Source organism: Saccopteryx leptura, chromosome 3, assembly GCF_036850995.1.
Source record: "Saccopteryx leptura isolate mSacLep1 chromosome 3, mSacLep1_pri_phased_curated, whole genome shotgun sequence".
In the NCBI taxonomy this organism is placed as follows: Eukaryota; Metazoa; Chordata; class Mammalia; order Chiroptera; family Emballonuridae; genus Saccopteryx; species Saccopteryx leptura.
Window position 1 is genome coordinate 258,439,167 of NC_089505.1, and position 14,890 is coordinate 258,454,056.

A 14,890-nucleotide genomic window follows, 5' to 3' on the forward strand; every position below is an offset into this window, starting at 1 on the left:
AGAGCCTCAAATCCAAGAAGTAAACAGAGTGCCGAGTTTCCACAACCCAAACAAACCTACTCCAAGGCATATCATAATAAAATTGTCAAAAATCCATGACAAAAAAAAAGAATCCACAAGGCAGGTAGGAAAAAAGAGAACATAACATATAATGGAAAGCCCATTAGGCTATCATCAGACTTCTCAGCAGAAGCTTTACAAGCCAGAAGAGAGTGGACCCAAACATTCAAAGTTCTGAAAGAGAGGAATTACCAGCCAAGAATGTTATTAATATATCCATTGACATAATCTCTCAAATGTGAAGGAGAAATAAAAACTTTTACAAACATACAGAAGCTGAGGGAATTTATTACCAGAAAATTCCCAGTGCAGGAAATACTTAAGGGGATTATTTTATGAGATACTAAGAACAAAACAAATCAAAACTACAAGTAAGAGCTCCAGCAAGGTCACAATAAAAACAAGGATAATCTGTGACAATAATAACATGAAAGGGGAGAGGATAAAGATCTTTAGTAGCAAAGGAGGATGGAGTACAGAAGCACTCATAAGCCAAAGGACTCTTGTACATATCAACATTTTTTCTCTTAATAACCTGTGGTAACCACCCATAAAAAAGCAACTACTAAAACACCCAACTTAAAAAAAGAAAAAGCAGGGGAAAGAAGTATGGAATACTACCAAACAAAAAACAAGTAACATAAACAAGAAGAGAAGAACCAAACAAGACACAGAGCTACCAGAAAATAAAACATAAAATGGCTATAGGAAATTCTCAAGTGTCAATATTACACTAAATGTGCATGGACTGAACTTACCAATAAAGAGGCACAGAGTAGCAAATTGGATCAAAAAACAAAATTCAGCCATATGCTGCCTTCAAAAGACATATCTAAGCTGCAAGGACAAAAGTAGATTTAAAGTGAAACATTGGAAAACGATTCTCCAAACAAACAATATCCAAAGAAAAGCAGGTGCAGCCCTACTCATATCTGAAAATGCTGACTTCAAGGAAACAAGGATAACCAGAGACAAAGATAGACATTTCATAATAATAAAGGGGATATGGTATCAAGAAGACATAACACTTCTTAATATATATGCACTGAATCAGGGAGCACCAAAATATATAAGACATCTACTAATTGATCTAAAAATAGAAGCAGACAAAAACATGATAATACTTGGAGATTTTAACTCACTACTGATGGCTTTAGATAGATCATCCAAATGGAAAATCAATAGAGAAATATCGGCCTTAAATTACACTCTGAACCAAATGGACATAACACACATTTAGAGGACATTTCACCCCCAAAATGTCAGATTATACATTCTTCTCCAGTGTGCATGGAAATTTCTCAAGGATAGACCATATGTTGGGCCACAAAACTAATGTCATCTAATTTAGGAAGATTGAAATTATACCAAGCATATTTTCTGATTATAATGCTTTGAAATTAGAATTCATTTGTAAAAAGGAAGTAAAGAAACCCACAAAAATGTGGAAATTAAGCAACATACTTCTAAAAAATGACTAATGGTTAAAGAAGAATAAATCAGAGATCAAAAGATATATACAGACAAATGAAAATGACAGCATGACATGTCAAAATTTCTGGGATGCAGTGAAAGCAGTAACAAGAGGGAAGTATTGTATATATCATTACAGGCTTATATCAAGACACAAGAGAGATCCTGAGTAAACAACCTAACATCACACCTTAAAGAAATAGAAAAAGAACAAGGGCAATCCAAAGTCAGCAGAAGAAAGAAAATAGTAAATATTAGAGCAGAATTAAATGAAATAGAGAACAAAAAACTATAGAAAAATTAATACAACAAAGACTAGTTCTTTGAAAAGATCAATAAAATTGACAAGCCATTAGCTAGACAAATTAAGGGAAAAAAAGGACTCATTAAAACAAAACTCAAAATGACAGAAGAAATTATCACAGACATCATAGATATACAAAGGATCATAGTAGAATATTATGAAACATTATATACCACCAAATTCAACAACCTAGGGGAAATGGATGAATTCCTAAAACTATACAATCTTCCTAGAATGAGTCACAAAGAAGTGGAAAATATAAGCAGATCTATAAGCAGGGAGGAAATAGAAACAATTATCAAAAACCTTCCCCAAAATGAAAGTCCAGGACCAGATGGCTACACTAGTGAATTCTACCATTTGGTACCTATCCTTCTCAAAGTCTTTCAAACAATAGAAGAAGCAATACTCCAAAACACATTTTATGAAGCCAACATAACCCTCATACCAAAACCTGTCAAGGACAAAACAAAACAAAACAAAAACTGCAGACCAATATCTCTAATGAATACAAATGCTAAAATCCTAAACAAAATAGAATAAAATTGAATAGAACAGCATATTAAAAAAATAATACATCACAATCAAGTGGGATTCATTCCAGGAGCACAAGGATGGTTCAACATATGGATATTGATCAATGTAATACACCAGATCAACAAAACAAAGAACAAAAATTATATGATCCTATCAATAGATGAAGAAAAGGCAATTCAATAAGATACAACATCTCTTTATGTCTAAAACATTCAATAAAATCAGAATCAAAGAAAAATACCTCAACAAAATAAAGGCCATATATGATAAACCATCAGCTAATATACTAAATGTTGAAAAATAAAGCTTTTTCTCTAAAATCAGGAACAAGACAAGGTTGCCCACTCTCTTCACTCTTATTCAACATAGTTCTGGAAGTTTTAGCCAGAGTGATCAGGCAAGAGAAAGAAATAAAAGGGATCCATATCAGGAAAGAAGAAATAAAGGTATCCCTTTTTGTAGATGACATGATCCTGTATATAGAAAACCCCAAAGACTTCACCAGAAAACTGTTAGAAACAATAAACCAACACAGTAAAGTCATAGGATAGACTTTACACAAAGTCCACTGCTTTCCTATATGCCAGTGATGAAATATCAAAAAATGAACTCAAAAAACAATTCCTTTTACAATTTCAGCAACAACAAAATACTTAGGAATAAATTTAACAAAGGATGTGAAGGACCTAGATACTGAAAACTACAAAATATTATTGAAAGAAATTGTAAAAGACACAACGAAATAAAAAAATATTCCATGTTCATGGAGTGGAAGTATCAACATAGTTAAAATGGCCATATTACACAAAACAATATACAAATTTAATGCAATCAAAATCCCAATGTCATCTTTTAAAGAACTAGAACAAAAAACTACCAGGTTTGTATGGAACCATAAAAAACACTGAATAGCCAAAGCTATTCTGAGGAAAAAGAATGAAGCCAGAGGTATTGTACTACTTGTCTTCAAATTATACTATAGAACTATGATAATCAAAACAGCATGGTATTGGCAATAAAAGCAGACATATAGACCAATGAAACAGAATTTAGAGCACAGAAATAAAACCACATATATATGGACAAATCATTTTTGACAAAGGAGCCAAAAGCACACAATGGAGAAAAGAAAGCCTCTTCAATAAAATGATGCTCAAAAAATTGGAAAGCCACATGCAAAAGAATGAAACTTAACTACAGTTTGTCCCCCTGCACAAAAATGAATTCAAAACGTATTGAAGACCTAAATATAAGATCCAAAACAGTAAATTTCATAGAAGAAAACATAGGTACTAAGCTTGTAAATCTTGGCCATAGAGAACAATTTATGAATTTGACCCCAAAGGCAAAGGAAGTAAAAGCAAAAATAAATGAATGGGACTATATCAAACTAAAATGCTTCTGCTCAGGAAACTGACAACAAAACAGCCAACTAAATGGGAGATGATATTTACAAACAACAGCTACGATAAGGGGTTAATATCCAAAATGTATAAAGGAACTCACAAAGCTCAGCAACAAACATGCAAACAATTCACTTAAAAAATGGGGAGAGGACCTGAACAGACACTTCTCCCAAGAAGACATACAAATGGCCAAGAGATATATGAAAAGATGCTCATCTTCACTATCTATTAGAGAAATGCAAATCAAAACTACAATGAGGTAGCACCTCACACCTGTTAGATTTTTTATCATCAACAAGATAGGTAATAACAAGTGTTGGAGAGGCTGTGGAGAAAAAAGATCCCTCATTCACTGCTGGTGGTTCCTAAAAAAATTAAGACTAGAATTACCATATGACTCAGCAGTCCCTCTACTGTGTATCTACTTCAAAAACTCAAAAACACTGGTACATAAAGACACATGCTCCTCCATGTTCATCACAGCATTATTCACAATGGCCAAGACAGGGAAACAACCAAAGTGTCCCTTGATAGAGGATTGTTTAAAGAAGATGTGGTACATATATACAGTGGAATACTACTCAGCCATAAGAAATGAAGACATAGTGACATTTACAACAACATGGATGGACCTTGAGAACAATATACTACTGAAATAAATAAATCATAAAAAGCTAAGAACTGTATGATTTCACATATAGGTGGGATATAAAACTGAGAATCATGGACATAGATAAAAGTAAAGTGGCTACCAGGGAGACGGGGATGTGGGGGAGAGGGAAGGATGAGGGGATGGGAAGAAGGGTGTAAAGAGGGACAAATATAAAGTGATGAAAAATATTTTGACATTAGGTGATGGGTATACAACATAATCAACAGTTCAAATGCTATAGAAATATTTACCTGAAACCTACATACTCTTATAGATCAATGTCATCCTGTTAGTTATTTTTTTAATTAAAAATTAATAAAAAAGAACTTTCACAGTTCATAAAGTTTTGCATGATAAGTGTATGTATTGGTACTGTACAAAAATGTTGGTGTCAGATTGCCATGATCTCTAATGTTAAGGTTTTCTTGCATGTATTCATGAAGGACCTTAAATTGTCAAATCTCAAGTAGATGGTAACAAACTATTAGAAATTAAAGAACAATGCCATTTAACAGCATCAAATAATCAATTGTTTAGCAATAAATCTGATGAAAGATTTGTAAGACTTCTATGAAGAATACTCTATATTGTTGAGAAATTAAATAAAGTCTATCATGCTCATGAATTAGCAGATTCAAATCATAAAGTTGTCAGTTCTTCCCAAATTAACCCATAAATTCAATGCCACTTCAATAAAAATCCCCACCGATTTTTGAATAGAAACTGAGAAGCTGATTCTAAAATTTATATGAAAATGCACATGGAAAAAATGACCAAGAAAATAATGAAGTTTGAAGACTCTTACTATTAGATATCAAAAGTTATTATATTTGTGATTATTCTTACTATAAAACAAAGATGCTGCTACAGTGCAATGGGAAAAATAATTGTCTTTTTAATCATTGGTACTGGAAAATGTGGATCGCAATATGGCAAAAACGTGAATCTTGACTCCTACAACATACCATATATATACATATAATCAATCCTGGCTATATTGTGGATTTAATGTGAAAAAAGGTAATACTTTTCAAAGATAATATAGGAGAATTTCTTTATGAATTTGAGATGGACAGGCAAAAATTAATAGCATTTTGTGCCCAGCTCCGCACAGTAGAGATTAGTTCAAAAGTGTGAAACAAGCTGTAAAGTGTGCTGTTCACCTGGCTCTCTCACTTTAGACTCCTGCGTCTTGATTTTAAATAGTCAATTGGAGTTCACTTTTATAGACATGTCTCTACAACAATGTCTCAGATGTTTTGGGGACTTTATAAGGACAATAAATGGAAAAATTGGGAAAGAATGTGGAAACACTAAACTTTTGGTTTACAATGCAGTAAATGTAAGAATAAAGCCATACAGCAAACTGTAAATAATATATAGGGTTATGATATGTATTTCCAAGTCTATCTGCAAGGTTTTAATGAAAACTGTAGCTAGCTGAAACTAAAGGCTTCTCTTTTTCACTGTGGTTTAGATTCTTTTCTTTCTCTCTCAAGTTTCATCATGTTCTGTATTCCACACCAGGCTAGAAGGCTTGGTTATGATAAAAGCTACAAATGCAACCATTCTGCCAAAGCAATAGAAAATATGATAGGAACATAGGTTGAGAGTAAGACCACTTTCTCTAGAATTCCACAGGGATGCTTACTGTTGAAACTTGGGCAATGTATTGTATTTCTTGGAGCTTGTTTTCCCAGTTGAGAAATAAGATGAGATACTCAGAAGACCACTTGTGAGGGTTAAATAAAGATGTTTGTGAAATACTTGACCTGATGTCCAGTCTGAAGGAATTGTTTAAAAATGGAAGCTGATTTCCATTTCTTTTTAGTAAATGTCTTATTGCTAACTGCAAGGAATTCTTTTTATTTGTTTTTTATTCAATGAGAAGAGGGGAGGTAGAGAGAGAGACTTCCGCATGTGCCCCAACCGGGATCCACCCAGCAAGTCCAGTAGGGGGTGATGCTCCATGGTTAGCAACTGAGCTTTTCTTAGCTCCTGAGTTGGAGGCCATGGAGCAATCCTCAACGCCTGGGGCCAACCTCACTCCAGTCGAGCCATGGCTTCAGGAGGGAGAGAGAGAGAGAGAGAGAGAGAGAGAGAGAGAAAGAGAGAGAGAGATAAAAAGAAGCAAGTTATTGAGAGAGAAGCGAGAAGGGGAGGAGTGGAAAAGCAGATGGGTGCTTCTCCTGTGTGCCCTGACTGGGAATCAAACCCAGGACATCCACACGCAGGACCGTCACTCTACCAGTGATCCAACCAGCCAGCGCCTGGGAAATCTTAATCTCCTGAAACAAGAATAGCTCAAAACTTAGACTTGGAATAAAAGTCCATATCCAAGGATATCTAAAGAAACCTTTACTTTTATTAAATATGTTATACAAATTCCATGCAATCAATTACTTGAAGGTACTTTCATTCCTTTTCTTCTTGTATCCACAACTTTCAGTTTCTCTCACCCCCTCTACTATGCCTGGTCCTGTGGTACAAAGGAGAGGGTTTAAGTGATCCAAGTTTTTATGCTTACAGTTTAGTGAGAAGGAGAAGTCCGAGATTGGCTCTGAAGTAAAAATGGGTTCTCCATTGTGCATAAGTGATGAGTCCCATGATACTTTTACAGAGCTCCCTCACTGCTGCAGGAGTCCAAGTTTTACTGTTTAAAAACATGTGGCACTAATTATGTCATAGACCAAAGTTAGTCATAAGCAGAATCTTGCTTTTCTTTATAGGACTTTGTCGCAGGTCCTCCTTATTTTTACCTGTGGACGCTGGTGGGTACTGCAGGGGGTGAAGTCTTTTCTTTTAGCTATGATATCAGCTCAGGCCTCTCTCTCAGATATCCTACAGTTGAGGAATACAGTATTTTTTATTTACAAATGTGAAACCCTGCAACCTGGCATGTCTCTTTCATAATGCAGTGAACCTTCCAAACCCTTGTCTTAGTCTCTTGGAACCAAAGAAATTGCATGCCATACTGTGCCGTATATCACGGCTAGAATGCTTATAATGCCTGGCTGAGTGGAGTTTGGGAATGGGCTGCTCTCGTGAGCTGCAGCGGATTGTATCTTTGACTGACAAGCTGCCATTTTCTTGAGATTTGATGATTTGGGGTCCTTCCCCTATCCATGCAAACAAACCTTAACCTCAGCAATCTTTGGCACTTGACCCCAATATTTTTATACAGTAACCATACATACATTTATCACTCAGAGCTTTTTGAACACTGAAGGTTTATTACACTGCACTCAAACCTCACTTAACCTTTTCTCTTGAAGCAATACTTTACAGCAGAGTTTAGAGGTTTTTTTCCAGCCAAGGCTGGTTGGTTGACCCCCTTTTGTGCGTCAGTTCCTGAGAAGCCTTTGGCGTGGGTGTTTGTGGTCAGTAGATGTTTTCTGTAGCCTCAAGGAAACTTACCCTCTTATGTGAATGTATTCTCTTGGGGCCTCTATGCCCTTAGAAACGCTGGGGTTGGCAGAGATTTTGTCATAGGAAGACCTCAGAGTCGCTTGGCCATTGGTAGAGGTGATCAGAGCTGTCCTTTGTGTGCACCATATCACTTTCATCTCTGAGAATTTCCCTTATGCTTTTCCCCACTTCCAATCCACATGTCGGGGCCACTTCATGCCTGATGATGATTATTTCTTCCCTTACAATTCTGTCCCATGTGAAACTCCATTTTTTTAAAAAGATTCTTCCTGCCTGAACCACTAAATACACTTTATTACTGTACCAATATTTATTACCATCAATTTTATTGCCATACTCTTTTGGATTATGTCCTGAGTTTTATTTGTGTAAATATTGCTTTCCCACCTTTCTTATAATTTTTCCAAGTACTAAAACTGTATGCCATATGTCTGAACTCCATAGAAACCTAATACCGCACCTATCACGTGGTAGGAATACAACATAGGTTGAATGAACACATTTTTGCCACAGTAGCTTTAAAAATGTAAGTATTTCTGTCTAATTGGAATTATCTCTTAATAAGCAGGCAATGATAATTCAGAATGGGAGAATTTCCAACCTTGGATATTCAGAAGGTCTACTTGGTTATTCTTCCTTGGAAATGAACTTGTTTGGATTTGGTGTCTGAGAAGGCCTTCCAGGGTCTAGAGACAATGCTTTGAACCCTTTGTTGTGTTCCCTCTGTGTTCCAACTCCTGTTGATGTGGAGGGACTGCCTGTAGCATTGAGCAGTTTTAAGCACCATGGGAAAGAGGACCATGTCTGCACAGGAGGAGTAAATGGAAATGTCGTGGCATTTATGTGTCATTGCTGCAGTGTATCTTCAAGCCAGGTCTGAACGCTGACACTCCGGTGGTTGTTGATGTTACTCCTGGATCTACCTCTTCGGTGTCCAACTGAAGTCACTGCCAATCAACAGCAATAGCATTTCCCTCTTGCTGGGGAAATGCAAGATGCTGAGTCTAATTTCAAGTAGGTCTGTAGATATTCAGTAATGACAAAGTTGTTCATTTTGGTTTACTTGGTTTTCAATTTTGCTCAACCAAGTCATTGTTCCCCTTTCTGTTCTTGCTTCCAGCATGAGCTTTCAAAGCATTTCCACTCTTTATGACCCTGTTTGGCTTTACCTTCACATTGTCTTTCCGGTGGTTTGGGGAAAGAACACACAGGTGACCTTAAGCAGAACTGCCTAATGCTTTAACCAGCTGGTAGACCCATGTTACAGTATCAGGAAGCGTATGCCAGAGCCCCAACGTCTTTTTATTTGTGTGCTACTTATTTGGTGCTTAATACCTGTCAAGTACTATTCCATGTGCTTTATAGATACCAACACAGTTAATCCTCATAATAACCCCATGATGTAGGTACAATCTCCATTTAATAGATGAGAAAACTGAGGCACAAAGAGGTTACAACTATTTTGCCTAAGGTCACAGTGGGGGGAAATGGCAGAATGGGAAATTGAATCAAGGCAGTCTAGTTCCAGAGCCCATGCCTTTAGACACTATGCCTCATTTCCTGTATTCTGGGTATTTTTTTTAACATGGATACTTGTGGAATACCGTATGCCCAAAGAAGTATGTAAAACAGTTTTGGAAATATGGAGAAGAAGAGAACCCACTTACTGACTGCAAAGAACATGAGCACTCAAGGTGAGTGAAGGACATGTGTAGCTTTGCACAACATACGTGGGGTGTTCTCTCTGCCCTCAGGGACATTTGATATTGCATTGACAGTGGAACAGTTCAGATGTTAGGAGGACTGATGACTCATTTTACAACAAGAGCAAAGTTGTTGAAGTGCCTATCCATTAGGAGACCTTTCATATGGGTTGTGTGGGAGTGAAAAATAGAACCCCTAGTCATTTACTTAACAAACATTTATTAAGCATCGGTGAGTACAAAATAGTCTATTGAGAAATACTAGAACATTATAGGTTCTTTTAAATATTATTATAAAATATTACCAATTTGAACTACAGGGACAAAAGACAGTGTAACAAGTAATACAAATTTGCAGATTTCATGTTCAATTAAGGCAGTGCTGTTGCCTGCATATCTATTTTTACAAGGAAGGGCAATGAAAGAAACAGAGAAGGGGCAGAAAACAAAGGGTTGGGCATATACCAGTGGTTCTAGCACATTTCAGTCACCAGGTCCTACAGCTCTTCACTCTCCCTACTCAAAGACTGTCAGTGTGGGTACCCTTCCTTGGCTTTTTATAAATCCATAGGCAACAACATGAACTTGGCCAAGGTACCAACCCCTTAGGAATACTAAATGTACCCCATTTCATTTATAGGAAAGAAGCAAATTAAGACAGAGCACTTTTGTGCAAACCATAAATGCATTTAACAAGGCAGGAGGCTTGGGAATCCACGCTCAGGCTGCTTGTTTTTCCTGGCACCTTGTTAAACGTGGTTGAAAGTTCGCATGCTGGGGAGCAGCCCACTTTCCCTTTGTTCCCGGGACTGGCTCTAACTGCCCTGGTAGACCTGCGTGGATGGATGGGCTGCTGTCTTAGATACCTGGGTTAGAAGAGAGCAGGGAGCTTGGTGGGCCTGAACAACCTCCTTCAAGCAGTGCCCACTGCTGTCGGGCCTGAGGGCCAGGATGTGAGTCCTCCTGTTTGCAAGCCCTCCAAAGAACAGGGCTGCCACTGATACCGATTCCAACATCTAATAACACTTATTATCAAGCCTCTCTTCCTATGTCTAAATTAAATCCTTCATCCTGCAGTTTAGTGCATCTCCTTTTGTTCTGCCCTGAATAAAGATGGAGAGCAGCTGGTCAGCATTCCCTGTAGAATAACTCTTCAGACACTTGAAAGCTATTATTAAGTTCCCTCAGAGTCTCCTCTTCTCCAGACGGATCCTCAAGCTTTCTCCCACTTATTTTCTCCACTCACCTTTCTCTTTCTGGCTGTAGGTCCTTCTACAGCTGCTTGCTGCCTGGAGCCACCTGGAAATCTAAGTGCATGTTTGCCTAACGGTATTATTACAGGGAAATGATGGTGGAGGATTTTGTTTCCCTTTCAGTAATTATTTTCTGGTGGACTTAGTCTTTAATTATCTTAGAATTTCATTCATTGGCTTGAATTAACTGAAACATTTCCCTGAATCTTTAAGCATCTGGGTCTGTGAAGATATCGCTAGTTAAATAATGTATGTGTGCCATGTCTATACGTATGTCTCTATGTATGATTTTTTTCCTGCTTTTAACTCATCTTTACTTAAATATTATTATATATGTGATATTATATAATGATATAATATGTACTTCCATTTTAAATGGGGTTTCAAGTCACGTTTCTTTCAAAATTAGACATGGGATATGTGGGTGCGTGTTTGAGTGTGAGCGTATATATGTATACTAATTCTGACTAATTTGTAATTGCTGCCTGGAATTCAATGGCGAGAAGGATTCTGAGGCTTTGTGCAGTTAAGCAGGAACAATAATGCTGAAATGAAAGTTTTTTAGCATTAACTGTGGGTGAGAACAGGTGTGGCAGCATTATGGCCAAGTAGTTTGGTGCCTGAATAAATGGTTGAAAGTTAAGGTAATAAATAATTGTATTTTTTCCTTCCTTCTCCTCTTCCCTTTAGGAAACACAGCTGTTTTATTGATCTATATGGGGAAACATTATGAATTAGTTTCTCATTTACTCTCATTCAATATATCCCAGTGCATTTGGACGCCTCACTCACTTCATTCCCTACAGTCTGTTGGTTCACCGTTCCCATTTTCTCATCACATCCTAGGAATTTATCAACCCATTTACGACTTACTCTAATAGCCTGATAACTGTCTGCTGGTGTCTTTCCCACCACGTGGCCATTCTGCCAACATTCTAGGTGGATACTTTATTCACGGCAGCCCCTGGCTCAGGAAGAGCTTGTGGCTTAGTGTTGTTTAATGTAACCAATCTAAATGCTTCTTCCTTTTTGCTGACTTTTCAGGTTCTTCCAAAGTGGGTACCATTCAGTATATTTATTTTAGTTTCCTACGACTTCCCAGGAACCCTTTTGTTTCAGTATTTTTAAAATGCATTTTTCACATTCAAAGTATTTTTGCCACCTCACCTAGACTCTCCTCCCCTCTGACCAGCAATCTAATCTTACCCACTGTATGAGATCCTTCATCCATGAATCTTTTCTTTTCTTTTTCTTTCTTTTTTTTTTTTTTTTTTTTTTGTATTTTTCTGAAGTTGGAAACCGGGAGGCAGTCAGACAAGACTCCCACATGCGCCCGACCGGGATCCACCTGGCATGCCCACCATCCGGGGCGTCGCTCTGCTGCAACCAGAGCCATTCTAGAGCCTGAGGCAGAGGCCACAGAGCCATCCTCAGCTCCCGGGCCAACTTTGCTCCAATGGAGCCTTGGCTGCAGGAGGGGAAGATAGAGACAGAGAGGAAGGAGAAGGGGAGGGGTGGAGAAGCAGATGGGTGCCTCTCCTGTGTGCCCTGGCCGGGAATCGAACCCGGGACTCCCGCACGCCAGGCTGATGCTCTACCACTGAGCCAACCAGCTAGGGCCCATCCATGAATCTTTTCTAATGTACACGTCCAATCTTTATCAATGTCTCCTTTCTCTAGCCTCCTACTACAATTATATTCTGTCACTCAGCCCAATTATATATTGTTTGTGTGCTCCGCTAATTGTTCTGTGTGAACCACCTAGTCGTCACTCTTCAGTTAGATTCTAGTTTCCTTCTCTATCTCTGTTTAACCTCTTCCCTTAAGTTTCAATCAGCCCCATAGCTATGCTATGCTCAGAAATAGAACTCTAAAAGTACCTATTACACCACCCTACAAATCACCAGTCTGACTGCTTTTCACAATGATTAGATAAAGAAAATAATTTGACCAGTCTTTATGGGTTTGAATAGATATATTAATATTTCAAAAGGTATAGGTACTAGTGACATTAGTAAAGAAAATGTATTTGGGGATCACACATAGTTAATAAATGATTCTCTTTGGGGGAAGAATAAAAGTGATTTCATTTTGACAGAGCTCAAAGTATTATTAATTACACAGATGCTAATATGGTATAGAGGAATAGCATAGGAAGGCACTGAAATGCAATTTCTCACCTGGCTTGCATACAGGTAATGAGATGTTCAACATAAGATTTTCCTGCTCTGGCACTGTGAACATGTTAAAAAGTATAAGAAAAAATCTGAAAACAGAAAAAAAAATCTTGAATCATTAGTAAATAATATCCACTGGTGTAGTCAAGAAAAATCAGAAAGGAGCCTGTTGCTTATAGTGGATGTCTGATGTTTTTGTAAAGTTTGCTTCAGCTAAAGAAGGTTCTAGAAGCCCAAAAAAGATACTGGAGGGCCTCAGCCTGGCTTTCATTCTGTTTCCCACATGACGGTGGAGCTACCCAAAAGTCACCTGAGAGGCAAAGCAAACCTGCCGTAAGAGGAGCATCTCGGAACCGCAGCAGAGTGGCTTAATTGATTTATACTTTATTCTTTTCAAAAGACAGCTGAATGTCAAAGGTCTTTTTTGTGTAGTACTAGAAAACTGGTTGTCAAACAACCTCTACTCATTCAATAATTTATCCCATTTTGTAAAAGAAAGGCAGTTGACATGCAGTAAATCTACTCCATATTTAAATTACTACATTGAACAATAATAAGGAGAATGAAAAATCGAGTCCATTATATAAAATTAAACATATATAAAACTGTTTTTTTCCAAATGATCACCAAAGGCTATCGTTTAAAGGCAGCACTGAAGCACTGAGTGGAATAAAAATGCCTAACAGTACTTTGCAAATGGCAGTGGAATTATTTATTCTATTTTTTCTATACATAAGGAATTGAGCTAAATGAACAATGTTTAAGCATGTCAGAATTTCATCAATTTTGCATGAGCATTCTCAAATATCCTGGTGGGGGTAATTGCTTGCAAATACATTTAAACTAATGATATGTTTTATCCTTACTTGATATAAAACTATTAAAAGATACGTTATTGCATTTGACAATGCCATGCAGCTGGGTCAGATCTTAATGACAGATTTCTGCATTTGTGAATTAAGATATACTCTGCTGGAAGCAAATATTTTGTAAAAATAAAAGCTATATATAATACTATGTAAGTTTGATCATGTATCTAAAATTCCATTTCTGTTTGTTGGGAGCTGTAAGAGTTAAGAGAGAAGAAGGGCTTGTCCCTTCCTAAAATTGGAAAAGAAACTCAGAACTACAATCAAATCCTTTTCATACTCCATTCCCCTCTGCGGGGGCAAACAGAACTTGTGAAGTCCACCGTGTGTTTTTAGAGGTCCACTTCGAGTGCGGTTTTGCATCCCTTGCAAGCTGAAGTGACTGACATGCCTCAAACCAATTAGAGTAAAGTGGCCCTTTCCTCCCATGACAAAGGCATGTTCATTTTTAACGGAAATTAAAATTATCTGAAGCGAAACATTGGATGGGAAAAATAATTCAAGGAAATAAAAATAAAAGAAAAAGCTACTTACAAAAACAGTGTTATTAAAAGGAAAGTGTAGTGGTTTGCTGTGAGGATTCTTTAGTTCTTCATTTTCAGGAGATATTGGCTCTTTACATTTTTTTAGTCTATTCTTGCTTTTGCCTGAGGTCACTATATTGGGGGTCCAGTTTAAATCAGTTCAGGTTATATTTGCCTGGATCTCACCATAGGCTCTGTGATCAAAACCCCAGTGTGATTTCCCTTCTTGACAGTGGGCTAAAATGCATATTAATTTATCTCCAGTGCCAGGATTTGTGACTTCAAGATAAATTGTAAAGCAGGCATTAATGCTTATACGTGATTACAGAACTTGGGGAGCTAGCTTGGCATCCCACTGGAAGTCAGATGATATTATGATTACAAGGGAAGTATTGATATACTTCCCTAATTGTTTCTTAGGACTTTGAGTTCTATTTATGATGTCATTACAAAGCTATGCATTATCTGCATAATCGCCAAGGAAAAGACTCTCAGGAAGGAAA